This window comes from Pelophylax lessonae (assembly GCF_965119305.1).
Source record: "Pelophylax lessonae genome assembly, chromosome: 5".
NCBI lineage: Eukaryota > Metazoa > Chordata > Amphibia > Anura > Ranidae > Pelophylax > Pelophylax lessonae.
This window is the reverse complement of record NC_138772.1, coordinates 173,968,096-173,996,023: the sequence shown is the minus strand read 5'-3', so window position 1 is coordinate 173,996,023 and position 27,928 is coordinate 173,968,096. Positions and strand designations below refer to the sequence as shown.

Sequence of the window (27,928 nt, the reverse complement as noted above, 5' to 3'; positions counted from 1 at the left end):
ATGTGGCACGGATTAGCACTGACATGGCATGGATGAGCACTGACGTGGCATTGATGTGGCATGGATGATCACTGACGTGGCACGGGTGAGCACTGAAGTGGCATGGGTGTGGCACGGATGAGCACTGCCGTGGCATGGATGTGGCACGGATGAGCACTGACGTGGCATTGATGTGGCATGGATGAGCACTGATGTGGCATGGATGAGCACTGACATGGCATGGATGTGGCATGGATGAGCACTGACGTGGCATGGATGTGGCACAGATGAGCACTGACGTGGCTTTGATGTGGCACGGATGTGCACTGATGTGGCATGGATGAGCACTGACATGGCATGGATGAGCGCTGACGTGGCATTGATGTGGCACGGATGACCACTGACATGGCATGGATGAGCACTGAAGTGGCATAGATGTGGCACGGATGAGCACTGAGGTGGCATGGATGTGGCACGGATGAGCACTGACGTGGCATGGATGAGCACAGATGTGGGATGGATGAGCAAGGATGTGGCATGGATGAGCACTGAGGTGGCATGGGTGGGCACAGATGTGGGATGGATGAGCATGGATGAGCACTGAGACAGCATGAGCAGGCACAGATGTCGCACAGATGAGGCACCGGTGAGGCATGGATGAGCACGGATGAGGCATGGATGAGCACAGATGTGGCACGGAAGGGCATGGATGTGGCATGGATGAGCACTGAGGTGGCATAGGTGGGCATGGATGTGGCATTGATAAGCACTGAGGTGGCATGGGGGGGCACGGATGTGACACGGATGATGCATGGATGTGGCACGGATGATGCATGGATGGAGCACGGCTGAGGCACTGATGGGGCATGGATGAGGCACTGATGGGGCACAAATGAGGCACGGATGGGGCACTAATTGGGCACAGTTGAGGCAGAGGAGGCGTGCAGCTGCAGTTTCTCTCCTCTCCTCGCACGCTGTACTGATTGCCTGGTGTGTTCCTTGTTCTTCATGATGCTCTCTGCGCTTTAACCACTTTACCGCTGAGTACCGTAGTACTACTGCGGCAAAGTGGCTCGTTATCGTCTGACAACATAGACCTACGTCACCAGACTCCTCCCCCTGTAGGCGGCCGGAGGCGTGCTCCCGCTGTTTTCATTCACAGCGGGAGTCGGGCCAGAGGAGGAGCAGCGGCGATTGCCGCTGCTCTGCCCCGATCATCGGGGAATCCAGTTTGGAGATCCGCCCGCCTGTGTAAACAGAGCGGGCGGATCTCCTAAGTGACAGGGAGTGACAGATCGGAGTGTTCAGCATAGCTGAACATCCGATCTGTCCCTGGCTCACTCAGTCACCTCCCCCCCCACACGTTAGTAAGCACCAGGCATACATTAACCCCTCCCTCTCCAATAAAATTAACTTTCCCTGCCAGTGTCATTTTTACAGTAACAGTGCATATTTATAGCACTGATTACTGCAGTAATGTCACTGGTACCCCCAAAAGTGTCAAAAATGTCAGTCAAGGGTCCGATCTGTCCGCCGCAATGTTGCAGTCCCGCAAAAAAAAACGCAGATCGCCGCCATTACGCGTTTAAAAAAAAACACCAAAAATGACAGAAATCTTTCCCATAGTTAGTACGCAATAACTTTTGCGCAAACCAATCAAAATACGCTTATTGTGATTTTTTTTTACCAAACATGGGTAGCAGAAAACAAATTGGCCAAAAATTTAAAAAAAAATTGGTTTTTACATCTTTTTTGGGGGGAATTTCATATAAAAAAATGTTAAAAATATTGTTGTTTTTTCAAAATAAACGCTGTTTTTTTGTTTATAGCGCAAAAAGTAAAAATCGCACAGGTGATCAAATACCACCAAAAGAAAGCTCTGTTTGTGGGAAAAAAAGGACATAAATTTCGTTTGGGTACGGCGTTGCATGACCGCGCAATTGTCAGTTAAATTTGCACAGCGCCGAATCGCAAAAAGTGGCCAAGACGTAAGACAGCAAAATGCTCTAGTGGTAAAGTGGTTAAACGGACCTCTGAGACTATCACAGTGCAGGTGCATTTATACGGAGACTTGATTACACACAGGTGGATTCTATTTATCATCATTAGTCATTTAGGTCAACATTGGATCATTCAGAGATCCTCACTGAACTTCTGGAGAGCGTTTGCTGCACTGAAAGTAAAGGGGCTGAATAATTTTGCACGCCCAATTTTTCAGTTTTTTATTTGTTAACAAAGTTTGAAATATCCAATAAATTTCGTTCCACTTCATGATTGTGTCCCAATTGTTGTTGATTTTTCACAAAAAAATACAGTTTTATATCTTTATGTTTGAAGCCTGAAATGTGGGCAAAAGGTCGCAAAGTTCAAGGGGCCCGAATACTTTCGCAAGGCACTGTAGCAGATAAATAAAGTGCTTGATGTGCAGAAAAACTCTTATAGTGAAATATCACAAAAGTGCGTAAGCAATCTAATGTGGCAAGTGCTCGATGTGCAAATGAATTTTGACAATGACAAAAATATATAAAAAATCTGAATGAATAACAATGAAGTCCATGTATATAATCCAACAGCGTGTCTGGGAAAAAACTTGTGAAAAGATCCACCTCGTGAACTGCAATTTTTATTATGCTCACCAGAACTCGGCAGGTCACTAAGGCCTCTCTTGCTTTCTATTACATAGTTACATAGTAGGTGAGGTTGAATAAAGACAATAGTCCATCCAGTTCAACCTGTGTAGGTGTGTGTGGCTGTAATCATCTCGCATACCCCTGAATGTTCTGATCCTTGAGATGTACATCTAGTAGTCTTTTGAAAGCCACCATACTACCTGCAGAAACCACCTCTTGTGGTAGAGAATTCCACAATCTTGTAGCCCTAACAGTAAAGAACCCCCCACGTTGCCTGAGGTTAAAATGCTTCTCCTCTAATCGCATTGTATGCCCCCCAGTCCTCATGCAATCCCTTCGACTGAACAGCTTTTTTTCTAAGCCTAGATCCCCATTGAGATATTTAAAAATTGCTATCATGTCCCCCCTCAGGCCTCTCTTCTCCAGGGAGAATAAATCAAGCTCTAAACACAGCAACACAGATTAACTTGCACTACCACTGACATCCAGACAGTAGGTAAAGGATTCCATTCCTGTCCACCAATAAATGAGAAGGAAACAGGAAGCACAAAGACTGTAATCCCATTTTTTATTAAATAATAAATAAAGTACACAAGGTGTGCACTTACATTAGTGGGTGCCCCCCTGACACAGGTGAAATCGCCAATATTGGGTGCTGCCTGACATATTCCAACCACTTTTAATCCTGCCTTTTACTTTTTATGGTGGCATGCCAACTCCCTTATTACTCTTGCCACCCTCCAAATAGGAAAAACATATGCTCCTAAGGATAAGGGTCTTATTTCGGACCTTTGTCATTCAGCTGTTGTTTCCAACTTTGCTAGTGTGTTCCCCTATATAAGTAAATGGGGGACTGATTGCAATACGCAATTTACTCCTGAGGACTGGGATACTATACAGGATAATTTTATGCAAATGTACTAAATCACTTGAGCATAGGGAGATTGTCCTTACAGTACTGACCCGGTGGTATTATACTCCCTCTTAGTTTCAGGCTTTCTATCCTGGAGCCTTAGGATTATGTTTTCACGGTTGTCCGCTCTCAGGTTCTTTATTTTTGGACTGTGAGCAACTTTCCCCCGTGTAGAGCAAAATATCAGCTATAGCCTCAGCAATATCGACATTGCTTAAAAATCTAACAATGCAGATGTGCCTTATTGGTGCTCCGATAGCAGACATTCTACGTAAAGAGGAAAGGTTAATTTACACTATTTGTGTGTTTGTATGTGCCATCACCCTACACTGGAAATCCCCAATGGTTCCCTATTCTACAATCCTTGATAGATTTAATGGTACCATATTAATGGAAAGGATCCTATATACTTTACAGGATAAGTTACACCTGTTTTCTCATAAATGGGATGCGTGGACAAATCACCATCACATGCTTGTACCTTGAAGTAATACCATGTTCACGTTGTCCTATGCAACATGTCTAGCGCCGCTGGGTGCTCTTTTGGGTGCTAGGGGAGGGGCAAGGACGGACGGAGCGCTTCGTTATCCATTGGTGAGACTGTCAGCTGCCGGTACACACCACAGGCAGACTCCCGCTATACCACCATGATACTATCGTTTTCCTGGATAGATTGTTTCTACTGATACGGCTGTTTGAAGGTGCATGTTATGCACTGTTACATGTGAGTGAGATTGTCTACGTTTTATTGAATAAAAGTTTTTATAAGGATATCATGCACTATTGTGAGCTTTCTATCTTACACATGATACTGCATTGAGGGATACGGTATATCAGCCTTGGTTATCCCGGATGAGAGGAGCCATAGGGAACCGGATGGATATTTACCAAAATCTTCTATATATACGCCCTATTGTATATATTTAAAAGTGAGGAACCACTCACAAGGGGGTGCACGGTTGCTGGGAAGTACTAGCCACTTTTGGTTGGCCGATTCACTGTTGTAGAACAATTTTTTCAGCACTATTATTCACATAGACTTTTTATTATCGGACTTCTTTTTGCAATCCTTGCACATATAAACAGTTTTCACAGTATTTTATATATACTGGATTTCATTATATTTCTTTATCGGCACTTTATTTGCATTTGCACTTTACTACTTTGCACTGTTGCATATCTATTGCATATATCATATTTATGCTTACTATTTTTTCTTGGCACTGATGATTTTTCACTGTTTGATAGTTTTTTAATTATTAATTATTAATTTTTGTGCAGCACTATTTATTTTTATTGATTTGTTACACTGATATGAGAAGTGGAGTGTCTGCAGCAATATATTAATTTATCATTAAGAGGTTGCTCGCAGGATCCTTTCTGTCGTTAACCTAGGCACTCCTGTTCCTTCAGTTCCATAGCTGTATATCCGCTATGTGACAAGCTCTGCTGCCTGAGATTGGTAGTCTCACCAGATTTGGAGCAAGATTTGGTGATGTCATTACTGTGTTGCTCACAGTTCTCCATGATGAATAGAAAGCGAAGGACCTGTAGTGCAAGGATCTCTCTGTTTCTGCTGTTTATTCTCTGGATCTATGCTTTCTGCACCTCTCCCACTGCTTTTTCAATATTCCCTCACCAGTCATCAGATCACCAATTATCAGGTAGTGGCTTTGAAGTGAGGCAGCAAAACCCTTCCAATCCAGTGGCGGAGCTAGAGGGTTAGCTGGGGTGGCAATTGCCACCCCAGACAAAGTCCTTGCCACCCCTGTTGCCACCCCGATCCTGGGCGGGTGCATGGCAGCGGAGGAATCACAGGGGATCGCTGTACGGGAGCTGCGGAGGGAGGCGGATGGAAAGCTGGTAGGCAGAGGGAGGGAGGAGGAGCGGAGTAATCACAGGGGAGCACCGCCGATCCATCCCACACCAAGACAGGACCGAACAAGCGTCCTGTATCTTACTTTCACTTTGTGTCCTACCTCTGGGTGATGTCATGAGGGAGGGACTAAGGAGAACCTCAAATACCCATTGGCTGGGGAGGCAGCAGGAGTCGGTGCAGCCTAAATCTTGCAGGCTGCACCGCCTCCTGCTACTTACACAGCCAATGGGTGCATCGGAAGCGATGTCTGTCAATCACATGCCTTAAATCTTCATCCCGATTCCCGCGGTCTTCCTGTCTTGGTGTGGGTCTTGTGGGATGGATGCATGGATCAGCTCTGAAAGGAGTTCCTTGGCAGCCTGCAGTGACAGTTTTGCCCAAGTATCAGAAGCGCCTGTTCCTGTACAGTCTATGCTCCTTACCAAAAATGTTCCCCCTTTAACAACTTGCCGTCTGCTTACGTTGACACTACTGCGGCAAAGTGGTCTGTTATCGTCTGACGACGTAGACCTACGTCACCAGACACTCCCCGGAGGCTCGCTCCCGCTGTATTCAGTCACAGTGGGAGTCGGGCCAGGGGGGGAGCAGCGGCGATCGCCGCTGCTCTTCCCCGATCGTCGGGGATCTAGTGTGGAGATCCGCCTGCTTGTGTAAACACAAGCGGGCGGATCTCCTAAGTGACAGGCAGGGTCAGATTGCAGGGTTCAGCATAGCTGAACCCTGGATCTGTCCTTGTGTCACACAGTCACCTCCCCCCCCACACGTCAGTAAGCACCAGGCATACATTAACCCCTCCCTCTCCAATAACAATTAACCCCTTCCCTGCCAGTGTCATTTTTACAGTAACAGTGCATATATATAGCACTGATTACTGCAGTAATGTCACTGGTACCCCCCAAAAGTGTCAAAAATGTCAGTCAAGGGTCCGATCTGTCCGCCGCAATGTCGCAGTCCCGCAAAAAAAATCGCAGATCGCCGCCATTACTCTTTAAAAAAAAAAACACCAAAAATTACAGAAATCTTTCCCTTAGTTAGTAAACGCTAGGGCTGTGCATCTTCACTTACCTTACGATTCGATGCGATTACAATTATTAGGGTCGCGATTCGATACGATTCGATTCCGCGATGCATCACGATGCATCACGATTACTGCCCAATGCCCATGCCCAGCCCACTGCCCAATGGTTTTCAAAACTTTATCAAAAAAAACAAACAATCAAGCAGTCACAAATAAAAGAATCCTTTTTATTTTCATTTGCTTCAAAGGACACTTTCCTGGACCCTGTCATGGCCTGCAAGCCCTGCATACTTTAGTGCACTTGCACTGCAAACATATAGGAAGGTCTGAAAATGCAAACAGCATAGCAGAGACAGACAACAACACTAGTATTTTACTAGAAGTAACAGTAAAATTAGTAAAAAACTGTAGTAGTGCAGTTTACTGCTTCATAAAAGAAAATATTAATATAAGCCAGGTCTACCACCATTTAAAGTACAACTAAAGGCCAAACTTTTTGGATTTTGGATAAAGTTTGGCCTATAGTTGTACTTTAAGGCAAGCCAAGATAGAAGAAGCCAGCCAGCCAAGCTAATATTCTTGTGAAAATGGTCATCATAAATTCCCACAAAACATTATATATAAATCCTTTTATGTGAATATGCATTGCAATAAATTCCAGGTGTGCCATAACCTGTCCTCTACAAAACAGAGCACTTCCTGACTAGTAGCAAACATCAAGGGTGAACCTGGCAATAGTGCACTGCTGCATAACTTCCATGTTCACCGTGATGTTTGTTTCCCTCTGCAACTGCCAGTCAACTCAGGTGAGTTGATGGATTGGCTGCTAGAGGGGAGTTACAAATATAAGCTTTAAGCTTATCAATTCACTTATGTCACTTTTATGTCACTTACTTTACAGAAAACGTTACCTGTCCTGCAGACAGTCTCTGTCTCTACCACGATTAAACTCAACTGAAGCCAAGCCAAAGCCACCATTAGAGGAAGGAAAACCCTTGACAGAGTAAATCATCAACTAAAGCTTAAACCTTGAGTAAATCTTCATGGGATCACAAAAAAACACACAACACGATTGTCTGCATCAGAATCATGAGAACTGAAGAAAGGTTTGGCATTGCCACACTGGTACAACTCAAGGCATATAGGTTAGGTCAGGTTTGTGTGTATTTGTGATCCAGTAAAGATTTAATCAAGGTTTTACGCTTCAATGTATGATTGATTTAATCTTTCAAGGATGTCCTTTCCTGTACCGTGGCTGCCTGGCTTGCCTTCAGTTGTCTAGATACACTTTTACCTTTAGTATTTGTTTGGTTGAGGGAACCCCCTACACTTGCTATTGCTACAGAGTACAACAGACCAGCAGACAGACATGCGTTGCAATAATTTCCAGGTGTGTGCCATAACCTGTCCTCTACAAAACAGAGCACTTCCTGACTAGTAGCAAATATCAAAGGTGAACCTGGCAATAGTGCACTGCTGCATAACTTCCATGTTCACCGTGATGTTTGTTTCCCCCTGCAACTGCCAGTCAACTCAAGTGAAGTGAGTTGATGGCTGCTAGAGGGGAGTTATACAAATATAAGCTTAAGCTTAAATAATTATCAATTCACTTATGTGAATGGACCATTTTTGAAAACAGGCCATTCTCCATCTCTCCAGTGCTAGAAAAGCTGTAAAAAATATAAAATGTTCCAGGTTCACTGCGATTGTGTTTGCCCCTGCCATTGCCAGTCAACTAAACACAGTGTGTGTGTGTGTGTCGTGACTACTCAAAAGCTTATACGCAGCCTCATCAGCATCAACTCAACACACACACACTGTGTGTGTGTGTGTGTGTTGAGTTAATGCTAGAGCTGCATTATAAGCTCTTGAGTTGTCACGACAGTCAGTCAGTCAGTCACGTTACAGAAAGAAAACTTTACCTGCACTGCACTGAGCAGCACTCTACCATGTCGATTACATCTGTAACTGAAGCCAAGCTAGCCAACAAGCCACCATTAGAGGAAGGAAAATCCTTGAGAGAATAAATTGTAAACTGAAGCTTAACCTTGAGGAAATCCTATGGGGGTCACATTCACAAACTCACAAATATAGTATATTACACAAGAATCCACAATTGGTGTTTGTGATCCAATAAGATAAGATTTACTCGAGGTTAAGCTTCAAATGTACAAGTTATTTCTCTCAATGATTTTCCTTCCTATAATGCTGCACCGTGGCTGGCTTGGTGTCAGTTGTCTAGAAGAAAATACACTTTATCACTATATCAGTGCTATAAAGCTATAAAACAAGACTGCAAGACTGGTGATGTGACTGACTGGTGACTGGCGGCAGACTGAATTAGTAATTACTAATTCATTAAAAACATGAATTAGTAATTATTTCAGTGCTTAGCATTTGGGAACATGTAGGTTTTTCTGTAAGAACACTAGATGATCCACATGCTCAGGTTTAAGACTGCTTCTTTTCGCTGTTATAACATCTCCTGCAGTAGAGAAAACCCGCTCTGCAGATACACTTGTACCTGGGATACACAAGTATTGCTTTGACAGCTGAGAGAGGAGGGGGAATATGACCTCATGCTCACGCCACCATTTTAAATGGTCCTCAGTGAGAGGCAGAGGTGGGGCTTTACAATATTTTTCCATTTCGTCTTCTGCCTTGGCATAGGGGGTCTTAGGTTCTATTGCACCATCAGTGAAAGACTGCCCCAGCAAAGTCATGAGCAGCGATGTTGTGGCCTTTTTTTTGGGAGGAGAATGGCTGTCCTCAATGGGTGTTGTTTCTTCTTCCACAGTTGCTTTTTCCCTAGGCACTTCATCCACATTTGTCCTTCTATTAGATGTAATCTGTGTGTTTGAACAAAAGATAATAGTATAAGAAGAGCTGAACTGACTAAGAGTGTGATTCATTGATGAGGTGTGGGAAACTGCACGGTAATCCATACCATACAGTTCCACTTCCCACACCGCATCAGTGAATCAGGGCATGTTATTACACAACAAAATGTAGCTGAGCTTCTAGCTGTCTGGCAGGAAACATGATGAAATTCTAATTACCTCCAAAGATGCAGCCTCCTCAGTCACTCCTCTGTATATCTCAGATCTCTCCTCCTCTGTGAGAATAAAAGACAGTCCTTTAAAGCGAGGATCCAGAGCAGAGACTGTATGAAGGATCTTCTTCTCTGCCTCACTGTTGTACCTCTTCAGGAGATCTGTTTTGATTGCATTCTTGATCTCATGGGTCATGGCTGTGTCTCCCATGGTGTCTGTCATGCTCTGGAGCAGTTGTGCATTTAGAGGGGCAATGAGAGACACTGTTGGGTTGCGCTCTTCTGACATCAGCAAGGTTGCATCCTTCATTGGCTTTAATGCACTCACAGCGTCCTCTGCATTTGACACATCTGTTTCATTGAGAGTGCAGAGATCAGACTCTCCTTTTCTGACTTCTGGAGACAGCAAGGTGGCACAAACTGTAGGTTGTTGTTCTAAGAACCTCTCGACCATGTCATATGCGCTGTTCCATCTTGTTGGCACATCAGTTATTAGCTTATGATTCTTCAGGCCCAGACATTTCTGTTTCTCTTTTAGACAGTGGCTTGCTCTAGTGCTGCGATGGAAGAATGTGGATATTCGTCGCACTCTGGCGAGAAGCCTGGAGAGCGTGGCCCCTTTCAGTGCCCGCTGACATGCAAGATTGAGTGTATGGGCAAAACATTTAACATGGGGAAATTTACCAACTTGAGCTGCAACTATCATGTTCGCCGTGTTGTCGGTCACAAGCACTACAGATTTATCAGACAGCTGCCATTCTTCCACAAATAGTGCAGTAGCTCTGCCAGATGAGCACCCGTGTGAGACTCATAAATGGCTCTTGTTTGCAACACATGTGACAAGACCTGCCAGTCCTTAGTAACGTAATGTGCTGTTATTGTAACATAGGACTCCGTTGTGACTGACGTCCATGAATCACACGTTATTGCGACTCGACTGGCTTGGTTCATTGACGCAAGTACCTGAGCTTTGGTGTCGTGGTAGAGTGCAGGTATAACGTTTTCTGTAAAGTGCCTGCGTGATGGGATCTTATAACGTGGCTCTAGCGTCTTCACAAGGTAGCGAAACCCGGCGTTGTCCACAACTGAGTAAGGCCGTAGGTCCTTGGCGATGAAAGCTGCCACAGCTTTGGTTAGTTTCTTCCCTTTTTCTGAGTTGGGCGGATAAGTTGACAGTATGGCATCAATTCTTGGCTGATCTGGGTCTAGCAGTCTTTCCTTGGCAGTGGTGGCACTGCTGGTGACTCAGAGTGAAAACGACTAACATGGTTTCTCAAGTTCGTAGTATTCCCTAGGTATTTAATTTTTGTGTGACAGGCTTTACATACGGTGTGTGTCTTGTCCAACTCACACTTCCCTGTGTGTTCGTAAAATCCGAAATGTGCCCAGATGTTTGCTCTTAAAACGCTAGGTGCATTTTTTATCTCTCGATCTTTTTCTCCTTCTGCCATATTTACCACCATACTACCACGTATGTGACGGAGACGGATGACGTAAGTTGCCAAACTCTGTCAGTGTTTAAAAAAAAAAAAAAAAAACTTGTAAACTAAGCCGCAACAAATCAACCAAGCAACAACTTTCATAAAATATGACTGTCTGTCTGTCTGTCAGACTCCCTTCCTTGCATGCACTGAGCCAAAACCCCCGGGGCCCCCCCTTACCCCACAGCTGCCTGTGACAGTGACACTGACAGAGACCCCCCTCCCCCCACAGCTGAGCTGACTGCAGCCTGACACACTGACAGAGACCTGGGTGGATGTCCCACACCTTCCCCAATCCCCCACAGCACTGACAAACACTGAGAGTGAGTGAGTCCCCCCCCCCTTGCCCAGACCCCCACACTGACAGAGACCTGGAAGTCCCACACCTTCACCAATCCCCCACAGCACTGACAAACACTTGAGTGAGAGTGAGTCCCCCCCCTTGCCCAGACCCCCACACTGACAGAGACCTGGATGTCCCCCACACCTTCCCCAATCCCCCACAGCACTGACAAACACTGAGTGAGTCCCCCCTTGCCCAGACCCCCATAGCTGACTGACACTGACAGAGACCCCCAGGCCCCCACTGACACTGACTGACCCCCCTGGCTGCCAGACTGCCACAGCAGAACAGTACCCCCGGGCCCCGACCGACCATCCCCTGTCCCAGGCCCCCCCATCACAGACATCCCCCAGAGATACAGACGAGAGACCCCCATGAATGATTACACAATTATTTGTTCGGACATACCTGCTGTGTGACTGTGTGGGTTGTTGTGCACTGCATTGCAGAGGAGGACAGGTGCTGTGCTGCTCTCTGGGCTCTGTGGCGGGCGGCTGGCGTCACTGGCAGTGGCGTGGCGGCTGGGCCTCCAGGGCCTGTCGGCTACGGTGAGGTGAGGTGAGGCTGGCGGCGCTGGCTGGCTGCGATGGGGACGCACTTGGGGCTCCTCGCTCCTGTGTGTGGACTCACTGGACTGGCGGCTTCTGGCTTGGATGGCTGGCTGGCTGGCTTCTAGGCCGCAGGTGGGACGCCGATACACGCGGGGGATGTCTTGCTGTGCCTCGGCCCGGGTCAAAGAGGCGGAAGGGGAGGGGTGGAGCCTTTTTATTAAGCTCCCGCCACTAACCCAACAATCAGCTGCCGATCCTGCGATCTTGTGATTTTTTTTTTTTTTCCCTTGCGCGATAGGGCGTGGCCGCGGCTGATGACGTCATTTCGTATAATCGATTATGCCGGCAGCCCGCATCGATGCAGAATCGCGAAGGGTCGAATCGCGATGCATCGATCTTTCGATTATATTCCCCAGCCCTAGTAAACGCAATAACTTTTGCGCAAACCAATCAAAATACGCTTATTGTGATTTTTTTACCAAACATAGGTAGCAGAAAACAAATTGGCCAAAAATTTAAAAAAAATTTGATGTTTACATTTTTTTGGGGGGGAATTTCATATAAAAAAATTTGAAAAATATTGTTGTTTTTTCAAAATTGTCACTCTTTTTTTGTTTATAGCGCAAAAAGTAAAAATCGCACAGGTGATCAAATACCACCAAAAGGAAGCTCTGTTTGTGGGAAAAAAAGGACGTAAATTTCGTTTGGGTATGGCGTCGCACGACCGCGCAATTGTCAGTTAAAGTCGCACAGCGCCGAATCGCAAAAAGTGGCCCAGACGTAAGACAGCTAAATCCTCCAGTGGTAAAGTGGTTAATAAGTCATTGTAATGCCACCCATATTATTGCCCTTTTACCAGGGTGAAAGTAACCTAACACCTGTGCAGCATTAGTGTCAGCTTACTGTCAGTCACCCTGTTTAAAAGAACAGGAATATGGGTGGCATTACAATGATTTAGTAAAGGGGGCAAAATTATTTATAATAATTCTCCTAAATCCTGCTTTTTTTATTTTTAGCAGAGTGGCAGATTTTTTATGGGGCTAATAAGCCACAACAGCAAGCCAAGTCTTTGGCTTATGGTTGTGGCATGGCCCCATTGACCTGGATAGCCAAATTTCACATAGGCTTAACATAAACCATCAAAGCTGTGGCACATGTAGAGGGGTTCCAGTTGTGATCTAGACTTCGAGTTGTCTGTTTTTACCATCCCCTGACCGCTCAGAAAAAAGTCTTAAATTGGCAAAATTATCTGAAAAAACTGACCCTTTAACTACTTCAGCTCCCGCTTAATGACCAGACCATTTTCTGCGATACGGCACTGCATTGCTTTAACTGACAATTGCGAGGTTGTGTGATGCTGTACCCAAATACAACTGATGTATTTTTTTCCCACAAATAGAGATTTCTTTTGGTGGTATTTGATCCACTCTGCAGTTTTTATATTTTGCGCTATAAACATAAAATTAGCAACAAATCCTTTTTACTTTCTGCTATAAAACATTCCCAATGAAAAAAAGTGTATTTTGATTGGTTTGCAAAAAAGTTATTACGTCTACAAAATATGGAACTTTTTATTTTTTAAATTGTTTTTACTAGTAATGGTAGCGATTCGCGATTATTAGAGGGACTGCGACATTGCGGTGTAATTGAACACTTTGTATATTGACCCCCCAAAATGATACCTTGCCACCCCTTTGCCACCCCTGTTTTAAAAGTCTAGCTCCGCCACTGTTCCAATCTACCAAGGTGGCCACTTCCACACAAACAGAACAGGGTAAAAGCTGCAGGGAGATCAAGAGCAATACTGGTGATTAGTCATTTGAATTCTGATTTCCTTGTGTAACTACTTAAAACACACCCTATTACAGTGACTTTTTCCTTTTTATTTAGTATAAAGCATTAATTTCCACATAGATATAACTTTGTGTATGTTTCAGTTAAATAACAAGCTGATTCAATGCAAAAATAATTTTCAGCTCTTGTGATAGTTGTAATACACACCATCATAAGACAATTAAAGCAAGAACTAAAATCCATCTCTTCTTCTAGTAAAAGCAGCACACATAGTAAACACAAACACTGGTTAGGCAGACATTTAACCCTCTGATCGCCATATATGTTTAACCCCTTTCCAGCCAGTGTCATTAGTACAGTGGCCATGCATATTTTCACTGGTTCCCGTAAAGTATCAGTCAGTGTCATATTGTCCGCCACAATATTGCAGTCCCACTATTAGTCACTGATCACCGCCATTACATGTATAAAAAAATAAATACATTACAATTCCAGTATATATAACATAGTTTGTAAATGCAGTAACATTTGCATAAACCAATTAATAAACGCTTCTTGGGATTTTATTTACCAAAAATATGTAACAGATTATATATTAGCCTAAATTTAGAAAGAAATTTGATTTTTTTTTCTTGGATATCTTTTACAGCAGAAAGTAAAATATATATATATATATATATATATATATATATATATATTTTTTTTTTTTTTTTTTCAAAATTAGATTTTTTTGTTTATAGCACAAAAAATAAAAAACACAGTGCTGATCAAATACCACAAAAAAAAACTCTATTTGTGGGGAAAAAATGGGATACATTTTATTTGGGTACAGCGTTGCATGACAACACGATTTTCAGTTAAAGTAACACATTGCTGTATCGCAAAAAGTGGGCTGGTCATGAAGGGGGAGTAAATCTTCTGGAGGCCAAGTTAAATAAATACATTCCAAATAGCCACAAGGAGTACAATTCAAATTTTTTTGGACTAAATCTAATTGCAAACTCAGATTTTACCCCTAACAAAAGCGGTGGTCATCTCATCACTGTGCTGCACATAGTCTGTGCAGAGAGGAGAGCTGTGGGTGGGACCCAATAGGCCCACCTAGTACAGGCTGCCTGCAGGGGTGCAGACACAAGACCCGTCCCTCTGTACCAAAATAGAGTGTAGCACTGACTGGTCTGGATTTCATTAAGCTCCTACACCAAGTGCAATAGTAGTAATTTTATGTTGGATTATTGCACAGAAATACCCAGAGCATACTAAGGTTTAACCACTACCAGTCAAGGCCAATTCTGGCATTTCTCTCCTGCATGTAGACATCATCATTATTTTTGCTAGAAAATTACTCAAACCCCCCACAAACATTTTATATATTTTTTAAGCAGAGGCCCTAGAGAATACGATGGTGGGTGTTGCAACTTTTTATATTGAACACTATTTGCGCAGTGATTTTTCAAACACAATTTTGTTGTAAAAAATATACTTTAATGAATTTTAATGCAAAAAAACACACTATTTAACCCAATTTTGATAAACTATAAAAAAATTATGTTACCCTGAGTAAATAGATACCTAACATGTTACGCTTTAAAATTGCTCATGCTTGTGGAATGATGCCAACCTACGGTACTTAAAGCGGAGTTCCACCCAAAAGTAGAACTTACATTTGCATGTTTTTGACAGGAACCCTGTCCCAACTTTCGTCAGGTCTCACCGTGATGAAGGACGCCAGCAGTTCAGCCCCCTCTTCCTTCCCCTGCTGCCAGGCCAGTAAGAGAGCGCAGCTCGCTTTGCGCATGTGCAGTAGAGAACCGGCTGTGAAGCTGCAAGGCTTCACTGCTGGGTTCCCTTACTGCAATGGCGGTGGCAGCACTCCAAAGCCGATGGAATCATCGACTGGGGTGACGACATCGCTGGATTTCAGGACAGGTAAGTGTTCTTATATTAATATTTAATTTTTGGAATGGGGAGGCAGAACTCCGCTTTAAAAATCTCTATAGGCCACACTTTAAAAAATGTTTACAGGTTACCAGTTTAGAGTTAGAGGAGGTCTAGTGTTAGAACTGTTGTTTTCTCTATAACGTGCAGGCAATACCTCACATGTGTGGTGTGGTGCGAACACCGTTTACATATATGGGCGTGAGCTGCGTATGTGTCCCCTTCTGCACATGTACACAAGTGGATGGGTGCGCCTAAAACATTTTTTTTTATTATTATTTTTTTGTTTTTGTTTTTTTTTTCATTTTTACTGTCCCTTTTTTTTTTTATAACTTTTATTCCTATCGCAAGAAATGTGGTTCTCTTTATGGAGACTTCTGGGGTCTATAAGACCTTAGGTCTCTCCTTTACCCTGGAAAGTATGAGATAAAAAAAACATTGATCTGGCAGGGTTTACATTTGCCAGAGCCAGAAGTGATGTCATGACATTTCTTCCGGCTTCTCAGGATCATGTGGTAACCTGGCAGTGCTGCCAGATCGGATCCTGGGCTCTCTGATCCTATGAAACAGCCCAGGGAGGTGCTGGTGGGTGGTGGGATGGGGGGACGGCCCCTCCTGCTGCCTGTAAAAATAATCCAGCAGTTAATCGGCCGCAAGGATGGCTTTTACTTGGAGGGAATCACAGGCTGAAAAGAAAGATACCAGGATGATGCCTATTGCTGCAGCCACCATTCTGGTATAACCACTTGAAGTCCAGGACATCATATGATGTCCTATGGGTGGGAAGTGGTTAAAAATACACATGGCTTTAGAATTTGGACAATATTTGTTTAGTCTGGATTTCAGGATTAAAAAATATGTATAGGCAAAAAACTTTTTTAAAAAATTGGATAGTGTAGGGAAGAAAAAACCCATCAGTATTGTATTGATGTCTGTATGACTGCTAGATAGATTCACTTTTACGAATTGTCCTGCTGATTAATTTCTCTAAAACAGAAAGTGATAGGAAATCCCACATTTTGCAGTTGTCACCAGGATATGAGCTGAGAGTAAATCTACTTCAATGTGAACACCTGTTCTTGTGACAGCCATCTAAGAGGGAAATTCCCCTTACTTTGCAGAAATTTGCTCTTGCTTCCCTCTGCGTCTCTGCGACAGGAAGTAAAGTGAAACCTCCCCAGCAAAACACAACAAAACCTATCACAAAAATACACTGACTATACCCAAATTACTTGAATCAGTAGGCAGAGAATCATTTAAAAGCCAAGCATTCTGGTCCTTTTAACCTCCCTGGCGGTATGATTATTTTGGATTTTAGGTGCTAAAAGCGGTACCATTATTTTGCATGTAATTCTTACGAATGAGCAGCCCAAACCAACTGTACACATTTATTATATATATATATATATATATATATATATATATATATATATATATATATATATATATATATACATGTATATATATATATATATATATATATATATATATATATATATACATATATATATACATATATTATATATATATACATGTATATATATATATATATACATGTATATATATATATATATATATATATACATATATTATATATATATACATGTATATATATATATATATATATATATATATATATATACGTATATATATACATATATATATATATATATACATGAAAAGTACAGTAAAACTGCAGGAAAGGACACTGGGGGGCAAACTAATGTGATTTTTATTTTATTTTGAACTGTATCAGTGTGTTTGGTGTGTTTTACATCTGAATTTGCTACCGGTTCCACCCCCCTGCGAACGTCATGTCGCAGGAGACGGAAGCCGGGGCACGGAGAGGATCGGGAGGAAGAACCGCCACCACACACGGTCGGGATACATCGCTGGATCCCAGTGACAAGGTAAGTAACCGTGCTTACAGGATCCAGCGATGCTTCTGGCGGTACCCCGAGTGTTGCTCGGGGTTTACTGCTTTTGGCTCTGAAATTTAACCCCGAGCCACACTTGGGAATACCGCTAAGAAGGTTAAAGTGGATCATATTGGAGTTTCTGCGCACAGTGGTTTGTCCTTTTTGAGGTCCAAGGAAAACACAAGCTGCCTAGTTTGAGATCCATTCAATATAAGCAAATGGAACTTGCAGCAAAAGTAAAATACCAACCTACCGAACCCTTAAAAAGTACAGTATGTCATTCAAAAACAGTATGGTACATAATTTCCATATATCAACCAACTACCTCAAGAGCTGGTTCTGGCCAGCTCCGTAGATTGTTTTAAGAAAGGCCTAGATTCTCTCCTAGTTACACATAATATAACTGGATACTAATATTTATAGGTAAAATTGAACCATGGAAATTCCGATTGCCTCTTGGGGGATCAGGAAGGAATTTTTTTCCCCTGCTGGAGCAAATTGGATAATGCTTTGCTTTTTTTTGCTTTTTTTCTTGCCTTCCTCTGGATCAACTGTGGTATAGGATTGTATCTGTACTGTATATATCAATTATTTTTCTCTCTGTTGGTTGAACTAGATGGACTTGTGTCTTTTTTTTCAGCCAGGCTCACTATGTAACTATGTAACCAGCAAACTAAAAATCAAAACAGATAAAAGAATTTCTATGTATAGGCAGACCCCTTATTTAACTCAGTAAGATGACCAGTGATGCTTAGTAGCTCTGACTGATGGTCTACCTATGTTTCATTGCCTATGACATTATGTTAGCTTGCAGTCATTGTACCAAATGTGAGCTGTCTCTCTACAGCTGTTCTCTGTTTTTACTAATGAGAGAAAGAAAAATTATCTCTGGGGAATTTGTGGTTTTATGTGTACAGGTGTGTGAGGCTGTCCAGATGGTTCTGATTAAAAATAGCCCCTTTTCATGTGCATATAAAAATTATTCATGCAAGAGGGAATGATTTGTACTTAATAAATGAGGATGAGCATATAATTTTGACTTAACCTTTTCAAGATCTGTGTTAAAAACACAGGAAATAATGTGCAGGTAAGAATTATGCCCTTCATGCCTTGTTAACCAGCACATAATAGATCAAATCCGTTCAGATTTCTGGAGTAAACCAAAATGCGTCCCTGTTGTACTCGTAACAGTATTTTTTATCCTGTCTAACTCTAGAAATGTTTAGCTGAAGTTGACAGATTCTTCTAAAACACGAGGGTGATAGCTGCTTTTCCTCATGCACTGTGACTGCATATTAATGATATGTCCTTGCACAGCCTTAACACTTGAATGTTTATGATAAATTTCGTAGGTGGATATTGTTGTCTCAAACAAAAATGTAAAGAAAGGTGATTAATCAGAGCTGGATTGAATTCAAATCAGAATATGCCACAGTCTGGAAATCTTAAAAAATTCTGTTAATTTATAACTTATATTGACCTTTAGTGGTGTCTGGCATGGCACCACTTCTGCTGACCTTTAGTCATGTCTGGCATGGCATCACTTCTGCTGACCTTTAGTCATGTCTGGCATGGCACCACTTCTGCTGACCTTTAGTCATGTCTGGCATGGCACCACTTCTGCTGACCTTTAGTCATGTCTGGCATGGCACCACTTCTGCTGACCTTTAGTCATGTCTGGCAGGGCATCACTTCTGCTGACCTTTAGTGGTGTCTGACATGGCACCACTTCTGCTGACCTTTAGTGGTATCTGGCATAGCACCATTACTGCTGACCTTTAGTGGTGTGTGGCATGGCACCATTTCTGCTGGCCTTTAGTGTGTCTGGAATGGCACCACTTCTGCTGACCTTTATTGGTGTCTGGCATAGCACCACTTTTGCTGACCTTTAGTGGTGTCTGGCATGGCACCACTTCTGCTGACCTTTAGTGGCGTCTGGCATGGCACCACTTCTGCTGGTCTTTAGTCATCCACCTATCTTTTGTCTCTCAGGCAACAGCGGTTTGCTGTGTTTACAACGGCAGACCGCCGTTCTGTCTCCATGAGGAACACTTGCGGGTGCCCAGCGGCAATCGCGGTGGCCAGACCCACTGATTGGCTTTCACCGTGGTGAATGGTCATGCGCACCCCCGCTAGCGGTTCCGTGAAGGGACGTACAGGTACGTCGTTTTGTGGGACAGAGCTGACCTGCCGCAGTAAAACTGCAGCGTGGGGGGTCAGCAAGCGGTTAATTTATTATTAAATTGGAACTTAATTGTGTCTGAGCCCAACAAACTGAAAATGTTATTTAATTCATTTTTAATATTCAGTCAAACTCACCTATCCATCCATGTCTCCATGCATTATTTTGTTGAGAAATTACTTTAAAAAACAGTCCATGTAGCATTTCTAGCCATGGCTATCTTGAGTAAGGGCATATGTTTCATGTAGCATTTACCTAATGGATCCCACCTGCCCTTAGCTCATGCATGCAGGGGGGGGGGGTGTGCTTAGCTGAGAAAGCCTCTCATCCCCTCCCTTCCTCCCAGATGAAATAAGCAATTTCCCATGAAGACTCCTGGAATGTATGACATCATTTTGGAACCAGGAAGCAACTAAAGATATGTAAAGATTTTCAAACAATAGATTTAATATACTTTCTTCTCTGTTTATTAATGCTAGCAGCATAAGGATTAAACGCAATCCAATGAGTTAATGCTCATTGAAAGAGTTTAGTTCTGCTTTAACATATTATATTTCCAGTAGTCATTCGCCAGCAGTAGGATAGTAAGCAATCCATTCATAATATAGATTGATAGCTGACATAGAAACTGGCTGATAAAGGTGTCCTACATATATGCAAAGTTTAGGACAGAAGTACTCTAAACTACTTCAAATTCAGAAAGTTGTAAATTACAAGGGACAAAGCTTATAAAATGATAAATATTCTAAAACGATGGCACATATTAAAAATCAGTTTTTAGGGGTAGTGGAAGTCATAAATACCTTTTCCCTTGTTATCAAGAAAATTACAGGATTGGTTGTGCCTAGATATTTTCTAGAAAAATAATATTCCTATAGTCAAGTTTGTTTTATGTATTGGAACACATTATAGTCCCTAGAAGTGAGGGTACAAAATACTCAAAATGATGCTGTGGTAGGTATACTTGTCCAATGCCTACACCCCAAGGAGTTAACTTTAAACTATTTCTATGGTGTAATTTGATTGTAAAATATTCATTTTTTATTTTTAACCTAATAAAAAAGGATTCTGTCTCATGCTATTACATTTTTCAAGGCTGAAAATAATTTCAGAATTATTACTGTGTAATGGGATGAGAGGTATAATAAATAATGTAACAGAGGTCTGATTTGGAAGAAATATGATTAGTGTTGAGCGAACACGGACTGTATTATTCGTGTTCGTACCGAATAATTGGATTTTTTGTACCCGAACACGGACACGGACACTTTACTGTATGTTCGGGTAAAAATCCATGTTCGGTCGTTTTATTTCCGGGTTTTGCATGCTTTGGCGCTCTTTTCATGGCGGGCTTTCAACAGCCAATCAACAATCGTTTAACTGGTGTGCCTTAAGCCATCCCAGCCATGCCTGCAAATGTCTCAGTAGCTTTGATTGGCCGTCTGAAGCATGTGACCAAGTCTTTATAAGTTCCAGGCAGCCGCAGCGTCTTCATTCTGCTGCTTAGATCAGGGACAGAGCACACATCAACGTGCTGGCTGCTGATTAGGGAAAGACAGGCAGGAAAAAACCATTTGTGTCCGGATAGAATTGAGGGACAGGTCGGAGTGTTTAGGCAGGGCGAGTTGTCAGAGTCTGCTGAATTATAGGGTCAGTGTCTTCTATAAAGTACAATCGATATTGCTGTGTGGGGGGTGGGGTGACTCTGCACTCAATCCTGATCTACGATCTCTTCTCAATCCTGTTAGGGAGAGGCTGCTGCTGAATTTTAGGGAAACTGTGTTCTACAAACTACAATCGATATTGCTGTGTGGTGTGGGATAGGAGATAGGCAGGTGTCAGTGATCCACATCCATTTTTCTGTGTGTGAGCTGCAGTGAACACAATCTTTTTGGGCTGCAGTGAACACAATCTTTTTGGGGTGCAGTGAACAACGTCCTTTTTGGGGTGCAGTGAACAAAATCTTTTTGGGGTGCAGTGAACAAAATCCTTTTTGGGGTGCAGTGAACAACATCCTTTTTGGGGTGCAGTGAACACAATCTTTTTGGGGTGCAGTGAACAAAATCCTTTGTGGGGTGCAGTGAACACAATCTTTGTGGGGTGCAGTGAACACAATCTTTTTGGGGTGCAGTGAACAACATCCTTTTTGGGGTGCAGTGAACAAAATCCTTTTTGGGGTGCAGTGAACACAATCTTTTTGGGGTGCAGTGAACAAAATCCTTTGTGGGGTGCAGTGAACACAATCTTTGTGGGGTGCAGTGAACACAATCTTTTTGGGGTGCAGTGAACAAAATCCTTTTTGGGGTGCAGTGAACAACATCCTTTTTTGGGGTGCAGTGAACAAAATCCTTTTTGGGGTGCTGTGAACAACATCCTTTTTGGGGTGCAGTGAACAAAATCCTTTTAGGGTGCAGTGAACACAATCTTTGTGGGGTACAGTGAACAGAATCTTTGTGGGGTGCAGTGAACACAATCTTTGGGGGGTACAGTGAACACAATCTTTTTGGGGTGCAGTGAACAAAATCCTTTGTGGGGTGCAGTGAACACAATCTTTGTGGGGTGCAGTGAACACAATCTTTTTGGGGTGCAGTGAACAAAATCCTTTGTGGGGTGCAGTGAACACAATCTTTGTGGGGTGCAGTGAACACAATCTTTTTGGGGTGCAGTGAACAAAATCCTTTTTGGGGTGCAGTGAACACAATCTTTGTGGGGTGCAGTGAACACAATCTTTGGGGGGTACAGTGAACACAATCTTTTTGGGGTGCAGTGAACAAAATCCTTTGTGGGGTGCAGTGAACACAATCTTTGGGGGGTACAGTGAACACAATCTTTTTGGGGTGCAGTGAACAAAATCCTTTGTGGGGTGCAGTGAACACAATCTTTGTGGGGTGCAGTGAACACAATCTTTTTGGGGTGCAGTGAACAAAATCCTTTTTGGGGTGCAGTGAACAACATCCTTTTTGGGGTGCAGTGAACACAATCTTTTTGGGGTGCAGTGAACAAAATCCTTTGTGGGGTGCAGTGAACACAATCTTTGTGGGGTACAGTGAACAGAATCTTTGTGGGGTGCAGTGAACACAATCTTTGGGGGGTACAGTGAACACAATCTTTTTGGGGTGCAGTGAACAAAATCCTTTGTGGGGTGCAGTGAACACAATCTTTGGGGGGTACAGTGAACACAATCTTTTTGGGGTGCAGTGAACAAAATCCTTTGTGGGGTGCAGTGAACACAATCTTTGTGGGGTGCAGTGAACAAAATCCTTTTTGGGGTGCAGTGAACAACATCCTTTTTCGGGTGCAGTGAACACAATCTTTTTGGGGTGCAGTGAACAAAATCCTTTGTGGGGTGCAGTGAACACAATCTTTGTGGGGTACAGGGAACAGAATCTTTGTGGGGTGCAGTGAACACAATCTTTGGGGGGTACAGTGAACACAATATTTTTGGGGTGCAGTGAACAAAATCCTTTTAGGGTGCAGTGAACACAATCTTTGTGGGGTGCAGTGAACAAAATCCTTTTTGAGGTGCAGTGAACACAATCTTTGTGGGGTGCAGTGAACACAATCTTTGTGGGGTACAGTGAACACAATCTCATACTTCTGAACATTTGAGGGTGCTGCCTGTTCCATACTCCTCCTCCTACTGCTCAACCATCCTTTTAGGGGTACAAACAATAGTAATTGGGGCCTAGTGTGGTGGTGTACGTGTGAGATACATACACTTTCTTTTTGATCATATTTTCTATTCCGCTATTCAATTAAATCCTTTGGGGATCAATTAAATTGCGTGATAGTCTGTGTCGGTACGTGTGAGATCCACCTTTCCAAGTTTTTGGGGTTCATCTCATACTTCTGAAGATTTGAGGGTGCTGCCTGTTCCATACTCCTCCTCCTACTGCTCAACCATCCTTTTAGGGGTACAAACAATAGTAATTGGGGCCTAGTGTGGTGGTGTACGTGTGAGATACATACACTTTCTTTTTGATCATATTTTCTATTCCGCTATTCAATTAAAACCTTTGGGGATCAATTAAATTGCGTGATAGTCTGTGTCGGTACGTGTGAGATCCACCTTTCCAAGTTTTTGGGGTTCATCTCATACTTCTGAAGATTTGAGGGTGCTGCCTGTTCCATACTCCTCCTCCTACTACTCAACCATCCTTTTAGGGGTACAAACAATAGTAATTGGGGCCTAGTGTGGTGGTGTACGTGTGAGATACATACACTTTCTTTTTGATCATATTTTCTATTCCGCTATTCAATTAAATCCTTTGGGGATCAATTAAATTGCGTGATAGTCTGTGTCGGTACGTGTGAGATCCACCTTTCCAAGTTTTTGGGGTTCATCTCATACTTCTGAAGATTTGAGGGTGCTGCCTGTTCCATACTCCTCCTCCTACTGCTCAACCATCCTTTTAGGGGTACAAACAATAGTAATTGGGGCCTAGTGTGGTGGTGTACGTGTGAGATACATACACTTTCTTTTTGATCATATTTTCTATTCCGCTATTCAATTAAAACCTTTGGGGATCAATTAAATTGCGTGATAGTCTGTGTCGGTACGTGTGAGATCCACCTTTCCAAGTTTTTGGGGTTCATCTCATACTTCTGAAGATTTGAGGGTGCTGCCTGTTCCATACTCCTCCTCCTACTGCTCAACCATCCTTTTAGGGGTACAAACAATAGTAATTGGGGCCTAGTGTGGTGGTGTACGTGCGAGATACATACACTTTTTTTGATCATATTTCCTATTCCGCTATTCAATAAAAACCTTTGAGGATCAACTGAATTGCGGGATAGTCTGTGTCGGTACGTGTGAGATCCACCTTTCCAAGTTTTTGAGGTTCATCTCATACTTCTGAAGATTTGAGGGTGCTGTCTGTTCCATACTCCTCCTACTCCTCATCCATCCTTTTAGGGGTAGAAACAATAGTAATTGGGGCCTAGTGTGGTTTTGTACGTGCGAGATACATACACTTTTTTGGATCATATTTCCTATTCCGCTATTCAATAAAAACCTTTCTAGGGCAAGATCTTAAATTACAGAAATATGAGGAGACCGTCAAATAAGGGCCGTGGCCTGGGTCGTGGTGCTGCTGGTAGAGCTCCTGTTGCAAGGAGAGGACGTGGTCGATCTGTGCCAGCTACACGCACAAGTGAAACACCTTCCTCAAGTGTGAGTAGGCGACAGAACCTGCATCAGTATTTGGTAGGGCATCATACGCCCCTAGAAGTGATGAGGCCAGAACAAGTGGAGGCGATAGTAGATTGGTTTGCTGCTGACAGTGCCTCCAGTTCCTTCACATTGTCTCCCACCCAGTCTACTGCAGAAAGGTCACAGTTGGCACCTGCAGCCGATGTCCAACCGTCTTTCACCTCACCCCCTTGCAAATCAGGCAAGCAGTCTGAGCCCCAAGCCATACAGCAGTCTCTTCTTCTTTTTGATGACTCTGTCAGCAGGGTTTCCCAGGGCCATCCACCTAGCCCTGCCCCAGAAGTGGAAGAGATTGAGTGCAGCGATGCCCAACCACTTATTTCTCAAGATGAGTACATGCAAGGATCATCGCAGCACGTCTCCGATGATGACGAAACGCAGGTGCCAACTGCTGCGGCGTTCAGCATTGTGGAGACCGACAAGGAGGGCAGGGGTGAAGACTGGGTGGAAGATGATGTGGAGGACGATGAGGTCCTCGACCCCACATGGAATGAACGTCATGCAGGTGACCTGAGTAGTTTGGAGGAAGAGGCGGTGGTCGCACAGAGCCACCAGCACAGCAGAAGAGGGAGCAGGGTGCAGAAGCGGAGCGGCCGTGCCCTAGACACTACGCCCGCTACTGCCCAACGCAGCAAGGGAACGAGCGCACCAAAGTCAGCTCAAAGGAGTTCTCTAGCGTGGAAGTTCTTTAGAAAATGTGCTGATGACAGGACACGAGTGGTTTGTACCCTGTGCAATCAGAGCTTGAAGCGAGGCATAAACCTTCTCAACCTGAGCACAACCTGCATGATCAGGCATCTAAGTGCAAAGCACGAGCTGCAGTGGAGTAGACACCTTCAAAACCAAGAAACGTCTCTGGCTCATCCTGCTTCCTCTTCTGCTGCAGTCTCGGCCGCTCCAGCCACATCTGTAGTGATACCGGCACCTGCCACCCCGCAAACAGACGATCTGTCAGCAACACCACCACCTGGGTCACCAACAACCATCTCCACAATGTCCCGTGGAAGCGTTCAGCTTTCCATCTCCCAAACACTTGAGAGGAAGAGGAAGTACCCCCCTACCCACCCGCGATCCCTGGCCCTGAATGCCAGCATTTCAAAATTATTGGCCTTTGAAATGCTATCATTGCGTCTGGTGGAGACGCACAGTTTTAAAAACCTTATGTCGGTGGCTGTCCCACAGTACGTCGTGCCCAGCCACCACTACTTTTCCAGGCAAGCCATCCCTTCCCTGCACAACCAAGTGGGGGAAAAAATCAGGTGTGCACTGCGCAACGCCATCTGTGCCAAGGTCCACCTAACTACCGATACGTGGACCAGTAAGCACGGTCAGGGGCGTTATATCTCCCTAACGGCACACTGGGTAAATGCAGTGGCGGATGGGCCTGAGGCGGATAGCAATTTGGCGCATGTCCTTCCACCACCGAGGATTGCAGGGCGCTTCAGTTTGCCTCCTGTTCCTAACTCATCCTACTCCGCTACCTCATCCTCTACCGCCTCCTCATCCGGACAGCGTAATACCTTCACCACCAACTTCAGTACGGCCAGGGCTAAACGACAGCAGGCAGTTTTACAACTTGCCTGTTTGGGGGACAAACCACACACCGCGCAGGAGTTGTGGAGGAGCATGGAACAGCAGACAAATGAGTGGTTGCTGCCAGCGAGCCTCAAGCCCGGCCTGGTGGTGTGCGATAATGGGCGAAATCTCATAGCAGCTCTGGGCCTAGCCGGTTTGACGCACATCCCTTGCCTGGCGCATGTGCTGAATTTGGTGGTGCAGAGGTTCCTTAAAAACTACCCCGATATGTCAGAGCTGCTGCAGAAAGTGCGGGCTGTCTGTGCGCACTTTCGGCGTTCTCACCCTGCTGCTGCTCGCCTGGCAGCACTGCAGCGTAACTTCGGCCTTCCCGCTCACCGCCTCATATGTGACGTGCCCACAAGGTGGAACTCCACCTTGCACATGCTGCAAAGACTGTGCGAGCAGCAGCAGGCCATAGTGGAGTTTCAGCTGCAGCACGCACGCGTGAGTCGCTCTGCGGAACAGCACCACTTCACCACCAATAACTGGGCCTCCATGCGAGACCTGTGTGCCTTGTTACGCTGTTTTGAGTACTCCACCAACATGGCCAGTGGCAATGACGCCATTCTCAGCTTAACTATCCCACTTCTATGCCTCCTTGAAAAAACAATTTGGGCGATGATGGAAGAGGATGTGGCACAGGATGAGGAGGAGGAGGAGGATGAAGAGGTAACATTTCAAAGGCTTTCAGGGCAGTCATTCGCAAGGGGCTCCGAGGGTGGGTTCCTGCACACACAAATGCCAGGGACACAATTGTCCAGCAGGGGCACAGTTCTGGAGGATGAGGAGGAGGAGGAGCTGGAGGAGGAGCTGGAGGAGGAGATGGAACCATGTTCACAGCAGGGTGGCACCCAGGCCAGCTCATGGCCATCACTGGTGCGTGGCTGGGGGGATACAGAGGACACGGACGATACACCTCCCACAGAGGACAGCCTTTCGTCGCCTCTGGGCAGCCTGGCACACATGAGCGATTACATGCTGCAGTGTCTCCACAACGACCGCCGAGTTGCCCACATTCTAACTTGTGCTGATTACTGGGTGGCCACGCTGCTGGATCCCCATTACAAGGACAACGTACCGTCCTTAATTCACTCACTGGAGCGCGATCGCAAGATGCGCGAGTACAAGCGCACGCTGGTAGATGCGATGCTGCTGGCATTCCCATCTGACAGCGGGGCCACAGTGGAAGCACAAGGCAGAGGAGGAGGAGGGGGAGGAGGAGGAGGAGGAGGTCGCCAACGCAACCAGGGCACCGCCAGCACCTCAGAAGGCAGGGTTAGCATGGCCGAAATGTGGAAAAGCTTTGTCAGCACGCCACAACAAACAGCAGCACCAGCAGCTCAGATGGAACGTCTTAGCAGGAGGCAGCATTTTACCAACATGGTGGAGCAGTATGTGTGCACACGCCTACATGTAGTGAATGAGGGGTCTGCCCCCTTCAACTTCTGGGTCTCCAAAT

At 44.3% G+C, this 27,928-nt stretch overlaps 1 protein-coding gene across 1 annotated transcript in view; it reads left to right on the top strand.

Moving 5' to 3' along the window:
- Positions 1-27,928, top strand: part of CPNE4 (copine 4) — a 609,887-nt gene that overhangs the window by 495,838 nt on the left and 86,121 nt on the right. The window lies entirely within an intron of this gene.